Raw genomic sequence first — 10,999 nt, 5'->3', positions numbered from 1 at the left:
GGCTTTCCCGCGGTGCCGGCCACCGCGCTACCAGCCCAGGAGCCGCGCCATCCCTACCGCTCGCCCCCCGCCCGCCCGCGCGTCCCAAGCCACGGCCCGCAAGCGCCGCGCGCCCAAGGCGGCTCCGCTCCTGTTCCCCGCAGTGCGGGCGGGCCCAGCAAACACAAGATGCAGTGGCACCGACCAAGTGAGAGCCAGTAGAGGGGGGACCAGGCAGAGGAGCGCGAACCCAGCCCGGTGCCGGCGCAGAGTCCCGGGACCAGTGCACCTGGGGTCCGGGTGGGGTGCAGGACCAGACCTTCCCCGTAGAAGGCCGGGGCAGAGGGTGGGAGCCGAAGGTCTCTTAGCCTCCTTACCGAGCCCTCCTTCCACTGAGCTCTGTAACCATCACCCCAGTTCTCTCGAGATCCCCAGTACTAGAAGAGGGCCGTTGGGCCGCCCTGCAAACTCTGGCTGGAGCCAGGAACCTAGTGGAAGGCCACAGCTTGCACTGGGGCCTAACCCCAGGGCCAGGCCTGCCTCTGCTGTGCTCCCTGCACAGTAGTACTGCCTAGAATTGACCATCGATGCTCGGTCCCCATTCTTCCTCAACTCTGCTTTCCAGCAGGCAGGCAGCGCCCCTTCCCTCCCGCACTGAGAGTGAGTCCAGGGCCTTACACTCATGCTTGGCAAGAATTCCACAGCAGTGAGTTCAATCCTCTTTGCTACTCTGTATTTTGAGACTAAGTTCCCTAGGCTGACCTTGAACTCAGTCTACAGCCCAAGCAGACCACCGATTCTTCTGCCACTGCCCAGGTGACAGGTGTGAGCCACCACTCCGGTGTTGTTTATTGTTTTCTGAGACAAAAACTAACAATGTAGCTGAGGCTGGCCTGAAATTTTCTTTATGTATGGCCCTGGTAGTCTTGAACTCAGGATATTTTTGCCTTTGACTCCAGACTGCCGGTAATACAGGCATGCATCACCATGCCTGGCTTCTCGCAGCCATGAAATAAACATCCAGAAGCCTTCGGTACACTTCCTATCACTTCTCATTAGCATAACTTGTATCACATTCGTGTTGAAGCCAACCCATTGCCAAGGCCAATCAGAAATGTGAACAAAATTCAAAGGACTCAAGTGTCTGTGGTGTCTCCTTCTCGCCTTTGCAGCGTAGGGTTCTGTGGAGAAGGTAAGAGCAAGTCAACCTTCTGACCCAGGAGAACAAATCAACAGCAGAGGCGGAGGTGGCCTACTTACCGTGCTGACATACTGCAAATATACATAGATAATCAGCCAGAAGTCAGGGTCTAGGTCACCCAACCAAAGAAAGATGGTGGTCAGAAGTCCACCTTCCAGGCAGAAAGAAGACCAAATAACTAGGGGGGGGGGGTGCTTCAAGGAAAGGCTTATAGTTCTGACACCACATTGAGGTCCTCGGAGAAAGCCTGTATTTCCAGAAAGCTGGCTCGCAGCACAGTGAAACAGGAGTTATCAAAGCAGTTCTTTGCTTTCAAATGTTAAGTGAAGGTGAAAACAAGCGAGAATGGGCCATTGAGACGGTTCAGTGGGGAGTGGTCTTTGTTGCGGAAGGAGCCTGATGATCGGAGTTTTAATTCTGGGACCTCCGTGGTGGAAGGAGAGAACTGAGCTCCATAAGTTACCCTCTGACCTCCAGATTCATGGCATTGTACACGCACACCCCACCCCATGATACACGCACACGTATCATGTATCATGTAAGTAGATAAATGTAACTTTTAAACAGCCACCAAATGGAAGAGAGCAGACAAAAGGAAATGGAAATGCTGTAGCTTACAGATAAAATACTGGTTGGACATGGCATGCCGCTGTGGTCCCAGCACATGGGATGCTGAGATGGGAAGTTTGAGTTTGAGGCCAGCCTGAGGTGATCAGTAAGAGCTAGTTTTAAAGATAAAAAGCTAACCAAACAATAAAATATTGCTGTCTACAGCAGTGTTTCTCAACCTGTGGGTTTTGGCCCTTATCAGATATTTACATGATAATTCATAACAGTAGCAAAATTAGACTTATGAAGTAGTAATGAAATAACTATGGTTGGGGGGTCACCACAACACGAAGAACTGTATTAAACAGCCCCTGTATTAGGAAGGTTGAGAACCACTGGTCTACAGGCTGGAGAGAGGTCAGTTAGGAGCATTGGTTGCTCTTTCAGAATACCCCAGTTTATATGACAGCTCACACCTGTCTGTATCTTCAGTTCTAAGGATCTAACTTCTTCTTCTGGTCTTCTCAGACACCAAGCATGTATGTGGTGCACAGATACACATTCAGGCACCCTATATGAATAATTTATATTTTGAAAACATTGTCTAATACCCCAAAGATTTTATATTTCTAAAACAAGAACAGGTTACTATACAAGTGAGGGAAAATGTTTATTAGACTTTAAGAAATATCTCTTGGAAATTAAAAACAATAGAACCCCATTTAAAGAGTTATTTATTTTTATTTTATAGGTGTCATGCCTACATATTATGTGTGTGCAGTGCCCAATAAGCCCAGAAGAGGGCGTTGAATCCCCTGGAACTGGAATTGGATTCTTTATATTATGTTACAATATGTATTATATAATGTTAAAATTGTGAATTGGAGCTTGTAAGATAGTAAAAGCTTTTGCTGCCAATTCTAGAGACCTGAATTGAATCTCTAGAACCCACTGGGAAGAGAGAACTCCCAAAGCAGTCCTCTTACCTCCATATACGTATGAATGCTTGTGCACACACACACCCAACACACACACCTTTGTTGTTGTTGTTTTGTTTATTTAACATAATTTATTTATTGCTTCTTTGGGAATTTCACATCATGCATCCCTCATATCCACCCCTCACTGCTGCAGAGTCTCCACACCAAAAGAAAAAAATTCAAGACAGGGTTTCTCTGTGTAGCCCTGGCTGTCCTGGAACTCACTCTGTAGATTAGGCTGGCCTTGAACTCACAGAGATCCACCAGCCTCTACCTCCCAAGTGCTAGAATTAAAGACCTGTGCCACCACCACCCGGCTAAGAAAAAATTTTTAAAAATTAAAAATATTAAGTCCAAACAAAACAAGCGAGCAAGCAAACAAACAAAAAAGAACAACAGCACACAAACAAACAAACAAACAACAACAAACCCTCTTCGCTCCTCCGTCTTCCCCACCTCTCCAACACCTCATTTGTCCTGGTGGCATTGGGAGCTGCCGTGTGTCCAATCAGCTTTACTTGCAAATGTTCATTGCAATGAACCATTGGTCTGGCTCAAGGCCTCTGGTTTCTAGTACTTCATCATCCCTGGATCCTCACTGAAACTCCTCTCAGACATCTTGCAGCTGCTGCAGTCATGGAGATCCTGAGGGTATCATTCATTGTGAAGGACCAGTCCCTTCACAAGTTCCAGCGGGTCCTTTATGGGGTAGATGTTAGGGTGGGCCAAGCCAAGGCCGGGATGTGGGCCTGGGTGGTAACAGAGCTGGTTAGTCCTGGCCACATGGAGGGGCAGAGCTGGCTTTCCTATGTCAGGGCCATCTTTCCCAGGAACAGTGAAGAGTGGGCTGGCTCAGCATGGCCCTCTGATTTCATCAGCAGGGTTCCTAGGGCCCCTGCTAAGGCACGCATCTTACAATAAAAGTTTAAAAAAGAAATTACAGGGCCAGGAGAGACGAGTCAATAGTTATGATCACTTGCTGCTCTTGCACAGTTGGGTACCTGAGTTGGGTTTCCAGCATCCCCATGATGCCTCACAATCATCCATCCCTAAGTCCAGGGCTCCGTGGATCTGACACCCTCTTCTGCACTCCATAGGCAACAGGCACAAACACGGTGTACACACAAGCATACAGACAAAACACTCACAGGCATACATAAATCTAAAAGAATCTTTCTTTCTTTCTTTCTTTCTTTCTTTCTTTCTTTCTTTCTTTCTTCCTCCTTCTCCTCCTCTGCCGCCTCCTCCTCCTCCTTTTTGGTTTGTTTTTTTGAGACACGGTTTCTCTGTGTAACAGCCCTAGCTGTCCTGGAACTAGTTCTGTAGATCAGACTGGCCTCAAAGTCAGAAATCTGCTGCCTCTACCTCACTACCTGGTTCTTAAACACCCTGTGTTGGTTCTTTAAATCCATAGGTCCTGCTCACATTTCCATGCTTCAAGGCATCTTCTCTCCATGGTCTCCATCTGAATCTCACTTCCAAGGATGCTTGCTTGCTGACATCTTCACCTCTTCTTCACATCCATCTGCTATCATTTCATAGAGGACAAAACAGAGACTCCTCAGGAAGAGGTTTAGCTCAATTGGAGCCACATCTGCCCCAACTCTTCACGCAAGTGTCTCCTGTCCCTGGACACAGCCCTTGAAAACACTAACAGAGCTGCTCTTGACTGGCTTCAGATGTGGGTGGTCTGCTGCTCTCCCTCCCTGAGGTTTACAGAGCAGTGTCGGGGCATAAAGGGCTCCACTTAGGAAGGCTTAGTTCAGTGCAGATTCAGAAGCATGCTCAGAAAGTGTGACTAGACACGGAAGAGGCAACCCAGAGCCGTTGGCCCTAGGGGATGAAACTCAGGGATGGAAGAGGATGATGGAGATCACATCTTTATTACAGGACTTACAGTACGGTTTCACAATGTACAATATTTGATGAATTTAAACAAAGTGAACAGCGGATCTTCTAAGATTGTGGCTGCAGCAAGAAGGAATACAGGGAAATGGTTGTCTCACAAGTTTGTAGTAGGATTACACAGAGTAAGGCTGTTCATACATGTTTGCATTGGGCCAGACTCAAGAATTATTTTTACGTGTGCGTGTGTGTGTGTGTGTGTGTGTGTGTGTGTGTGTGTGTGTGTGTGTGTAGACACCTGTACCATGGAGTATATGTAGAAGCCAGAGGATAACTGTGAGAGTCAGTTCTTATCTTCTACCATGTGGGACTTGAGGATTGAACTCAGGTTGCCACTTCCAAACTATCTCTGTCTACTGGGTTATCCAGTTCATTCTTTTAAAATATTTTCTTTTTATTATGGGGGGGAGGGGGTGGCACGAGCCTTTAGTCCCAGCACTTGTGAAGCAGAGGCAGGCAGATCTCTGTGAGTTACAGGCCAGCCTGTTCTACACAGTGAGTTCCTAGTCTACATAGCCAGGGCTATGTGGAGAGGCACTGGTTTGGATATGTCTGTCTGTGATAGACAGACCTGAGTGATCTCTGTGGTCCCCACTCCCTGATGTTCTTGACAGTCTACAGTCCCCTTCCTTGAGCATGAGCAGGATCTGGGACAAGCTTCAAGCCAGTAGAGTCTGGCTGTGATGAGGGATGTTGGAGACATAATTAGGTTCTTAAATCAGGTCAGTCCAAGTTAATTAAGATAGAGATGGTCCTGACTTAATAAAAAAAATCCTGAAAAGAGACTCGGAAAGAGAGTCTATGGTGGGCTTAATGAAATAAGTGTTCTCAGGTGTGGGGCACAACCCTGCAAGTCCAGCACTTAGAAGATGGAGGCAGGCAGATCAGAAATTTAAGGCCAGACAGGTAGGTGAGGTGGCACATAGATTTAATCCCAGAATTCAGGAGGCAGAGGCAGAAGAATCTTTGTGAGTTTGGGGCCAGCCTGCCCTATATAGCAAGTCCCAGGCCAGCCAGGACCACATAGTGAGATCCTGCCTAAAAAAAGAAAACAAAACAAAAACTAGAACTTTAATGTCAGCCTTGACTACATAGTGAGCTGGAGGCAAGTGTGGATATATTTAAGAGTCTGTCTTTAAAAAGAAAGGGTTTGTGGGGTGGGAGTGAGAAATGAAAGATGAGAAGGTGGAGGAAGGAAAGGAGTGACAGGAAGGAAGCCTGCAGCCCAGTAAATCCCTTGACTGCAGGCTTGAGATGTCCTCAGGAGGGGGTCCAGCTCTGTGTATCTGACCTATGAGGCTATACTACACACAGTAAGTGCATAGCATTCCAAGCTGCTGAGTTTGTGGTCCTGTGACACAATACTAGAAAAGAAGTTGTCTTTGCTATCATCATCACTAAACACACAGGCCTGAGGGTTTTAGTTGGGAGTCCCTAGGGTCTGGTCTTAGCTTGGCCATGATTTTCTTGGACTTTACTTAATCACCCTGAATGCTGTTTGTCTCATGTAGCTCAGTGTGGCCTCAAACTCTTATCTTTGTACAGAGGATGAGCTTGGATGTCCCTGATCCTCCAGCCTTCACCTCTGGAGTGCTGAGATTAACAACTACACCCAAGACTTCCTTGTAGGTGGACTTTTCTGTCCCACCACCCACTCACCAAATGACAACACAGAGGCTTAGTATTCATTATAAATGCTCAATCGATAGCTTAGGCTTGTTTTCAGCTAGTCTTATAACTTAAATTAACCCATTTCTATTAATCCACATGCTGCCCCGAGGCTCATTTACCCCATGTCCATACTTCCCCTCCTGCTCCATCTATCTCTTGGTGTGTCCTACAATTCTGCTCTTCTCCCTGGCATTCTCACTGCCCTGAAAATCCTGCCTAGCTATTGGCCAATCAGCTTTTTATTAACCAATGAGAGTAATACATATTTATAGAGAACAAACATTGTTCCACAGTACTTTCCAGATTTCTTTTTTTCTAAGAGAATATATTTACTTTCTTACAGGTTAAGTGTATGATCCCCCTGCCTCTACCTCTGGAGTGCTGAGATTATAAGACTACCTAACTATACCCAGATTCCCAGCTTTCTTTCTTTTTAAGACTGTATCTACTTTCATTTTGTGTGTATGAGTGTTTTGCCTGCATGTATTTTTTTTGTTTGTTTTGTTTTTTTTAAGTTTTTCAAGAAAAGGTTTCTCTGTGTTCCTCTGACTGTCCTGGAACTCTCTGTAGACCAGGCTGTCTCCGCCTCCCAAGATGGGATTAAAGGCATGTGCCACCACCGTCCAGATCTTTTTTATTTTTTTAAGTTTGCCTGCATGTATGTACATGTACCGTGTGTGTGTGTGTGTGTGTGTGTGTGTGTGTGTGTGTGTGTGTGTGTGTGTGAATTGTGCCGTGTGTGCCGTGTGTGTGTGTGTGTGTGTGTGTGTGTGTGTGTGTGTGTGCGCGTGTGTGTGTGCCATGTGTGCAGTGCCTACAGAGGCCAGAAGAGGGCATCAGATCCACTGGAGCTGAGGTTGTTTATAGGTGTTATGAGAAGCTTGTTGTGGGTGCTGGGATCTGATCTCAGGTGCTGTGGAAGAACATCAAGCACTATTAACCTCTCTTCCAACACATTAATTCTCAAATCAGCTAGACATTGTTTGCTGCTTTACACTCATCTATTCCACTGAACTTAGACATTTTGATTTTCCAGGTGTAGGGTTTAAATTGCATTCTTTTTTTCTTTTTCACTGCTAGGGATGAAACCTCAAGTGACATGTATCAGACAAGAGCTCCACCACTGAGCTCTGCCCCTAAGCCATACCTTTCTTTTTATTTTTAGTTTGTCTTTAGGTGCTGGGGACTTGGCATTTCTTTTTCTGTGTGGTTCGGAGGAAGCTTTCCTTTGTTGAATGGGATCTGGTGATTGGTTGTCACTCTGCCACCATCCCAGTACAGAATCTTGCTGTTTGATACAGATGTACTCCATTCTGTTACATCTCTCTTCAGCCTGAGCCACTGTCAACTCAGGATGTTTCCTGTTACATCCAGCTGACAAATGCTCACAGCTAGTGTTCCCATGGCACCCTTTCCCGTGACAGCTGCAGCAGCTCCTGGTGGTGAATGTAATTGAAACTAATAGGTTTTCTGCCCCACCCCACCCTTATAATAGGTTTCTCCACCAGTGCAGTAAGTCAGGTCAACCCATGGCATGTTCTCCAGTCCCAGAGATGGAGGCCTAAGAAGCTGCACCCACGAATGAAAGCAGGGAGGCTTTATAGGTTGTAGGCAAGGGATGATGACATGTCCACCACTATCTGGGTTTGTGCCCAAGTATGGTCAAAAGCCATTTTAGATGTGGACTTGAGCAGCTGGAAACTTCAGGGGGGGAAGTTGCAGTAGATGCCAAGAATGTGGAACTGGCCTTTTGGCACCTTTCCCTGGTTTGGAGACTCTGAGTGGGTGGGATTTGGAGAGAGAGACAGGAATGAGGCTTTCTGGATCATGCAGGGGTAAGCTAGAGGTTCCAACCGAACAGAAACATCCAAGGAGTGCCAGGCCACTCCCCTCTCTTTTAAAAAGCATTTATTTATGTATTTATTTAGCATGTGTATAACTGTTTTGCCTGCACGTACATAGTGTACCACATGTGTGTCTGAAGAAGTCAGAGGTCAGAAGAAGATCTCATATCTCTAGGAACTGGGTTTACAAATATGTGTGGGCTGCATACAAATGACTGTAAGTATCTGAGGAGCCGGGACTAAACCCTAGTCCTCTGCAAGAGCAGCCATTGCTCTTCACCAAGGAACCACCTCTCTAGCTCTTGGGTTTCTTTGTTTTTATTTTGGTTTGGTTTGGTCTTGGTTTTCCAAGACAGGGTTTCCTCTGTGTAGCCCTGGCTGTCCTGGAACTATTGCTTGTAGACCAGGTTGGAATTCAGAGATCTGCCTGTCTTAGGCTTTTGAGTGTGGGTATTAAAGGCATGTGCCACCACGCCCAGCTTGTTTGTTTGTATGGGGGGTTTTTGTTTTGTTTTTGAAGGAAGGTCTCACTAACTTCTCCAGGTTGGCCTTGAACTCATAATTCTCCTGTCTCAGTCTCCCACATGCTGGAATTACAGGTATTTGTCACCACTCCTGACTTGCTTCTTATTTCAGATGAGAACTTCTTTTCTTGGACCCTTAATTCCGAAGGTCAGGGATGTAGCACGTGCCAGGATGAAAACGATTAGCCAATCATAATCCTTATTGATGTTGGAAATTGCAGAGAAGTCATTTTCTCTGAGCAGAGGATTAGAGCTAGGACAACCAAATAAGCCCCGGTCTGCAAAAGCATCTTGAGAGAGTGAAGGTGGGGTTACCCGAGGGAGGGTGACTTAAAGTTCAAAGCAGATTGTCTGAGATGGAGCGGTCACAGGGTGTTTCTACCCGGACAGAAATTTTTGAGACAAGGCTTGGTATAGTTGGGTTGACCTCCGCTCACTACGTCACTAAGAATCACTTGGAATTCTGGTCCTCATTCCTCCATCTCCTGAGTGCTGCCATTGCAAGTTTCATCACTGCGCTTGGCTTATGCAGTGCTAGGAATCGAATCTAGGGCTGTATGCATGTTAGGTAGGCACTCTACCAATGGAGCTACATCCCCAGCACTGACTTAATATTCATTCATTCATTCATTCATTCATTCATTCATTCGCTTGTTTATCTGCAACATAACAGAGAAACTTTATTTAGAGTGGAGTGATAGTAAAGTTAGAAAGAAATACACTGTTATGATTGACAGGAACGCAATACAGGAGGTACTCAGGCACTAAAATGTCTTTGGTATATATGTATGTGTGGTGATTTGAATAAAAATGACCTCCATAGGCTCATATGGAGTGACACTATTAGGAGGTGTGGCCTTGTTGGAGAAAGTGTGTCACTGGGGACAGGCTTTGATGTTTTAGATGTTCAAACCCAGTTCAAGGCCCAGTGTCACTCTCTCTTCCTGCTGCCTGAGGGTCTGGATATAAAAATCTAGGCTCCTTCTCCAGCACCATGTCTGTCTGCACACTACCATGCTTCCTGCCCTATGATGGACTAAATCTCTGAACTGTAAGACAGCCCCAATGAAACGTTTCCTTATAAGGGTTGTCATGTTCATAGTGGTCACAGTAATAGAAACCCTAGCTAAGCTGGGTGGTGGTGGCGGCACACGCCTTTAATCCCAGTACTTGGGAGGAAGAGGCAAAGGGATCTCAGTGAGTTCGAGGCCAGCCTGCTCTATAAGTCGAGTTCCAGGACAGCCAGTACTGCACAGAGAAACCCTGTCTCAAACAAACAAAAGAAAGAAACCCTAGCTAAGACAGTATGTATGTATGAAGTATGGATATATGTTTGAATGGTGGCACAGGCATGTCATGGTTTATGTACGTGTTGGGGCCAGAGGACACCCAATGGGAGTTGGTTCTCTTCTTCTACCATGTGGGTTCCTAAGATGAAAATCAGGTCATCAGGTGCCTTTACTGGTTGAGCCACCTTGTTGATCCAGGAATTACAATTTTCATTAATTGATATTACTTTGGTTTTTTATGTTGGCTTGCTTGCTTGATTTGTTTGTTTTTGTTGTTTGCTTGTTTTGTTTTGAGACAGGATTTCTCTGTGTAGTCCTATAACTCATTTTGTAGACCAGGCTGGCCTTGAACTCAGAAATCTGCCTGCCTTTGCCTCCCAAGTGCTGGGACTAAAGGTGTGCACCACCATGCCTAGAAATATTATTTTGTTAATTTAACTCTGTTAAATGGAGGCACTGTACAATAGAGCTTGAATTAAAACAAACAGGGCCTGAAGAGATGGCTCAGTGGTTAAGAGCACTGACTGCTCTTCCACAGTACCTGGGTTCAATTCCCATTACCCACATGGCAGCTCACAACTGTCTATAACTCCAGTTCCAGGGTATCTGGCACCCTCACACACACATGCATACAAAACACTAAAGCAAAATAAAATAAAAATAGATAAAATTTAAAAACAAACAAAACCCAGCTCTTCAGAGAAACAGGCGTTTCTACTACATCCTACTTGTTGCATTAGGGGCCAGCCAAGGAATTTGGAGGCTTGAGGCGATTCAGGATCTGACGCCATCCAATCGTAGAAGCCTCCAGCCCCTTGCTCACATTGACACAGCAGCTTCCATATAGAGTGGCTCCCTGTGCACATCCTCCTAAAGGAAGGCGTATTGTCACACAACTCTGACCCCTTGGCAGTTTCACTTCTCACCAAAAATTAATGCACTGCTTCTAATCTCAGACCGCGGGATAGATGCTGATTGAGTGCACCACCCAACTTCCCAGGGCATAGATTCCTTCTTAATGCTTTATGTCCGGTTTACAGGCCTGGACCATGATGAA

This window comes from Cricetulus griseus, chromosome 2 (genome assembly GCF_003668045.3).
Source record: "Cricetulus griseus strain 17A/GY chromosome 2, alternate assembly CriGri-PICRH-1.0, whole genome shotgun sequence".
Lineage (NCBI taxonomy): Eukaryota > Metazoa > Chordata > Mammalia > Rodentia > Cricetidae > Cricetulus > Cricetulus griseus.
This window is presented reverse-complemented; position numbering follows the sequence as displayed.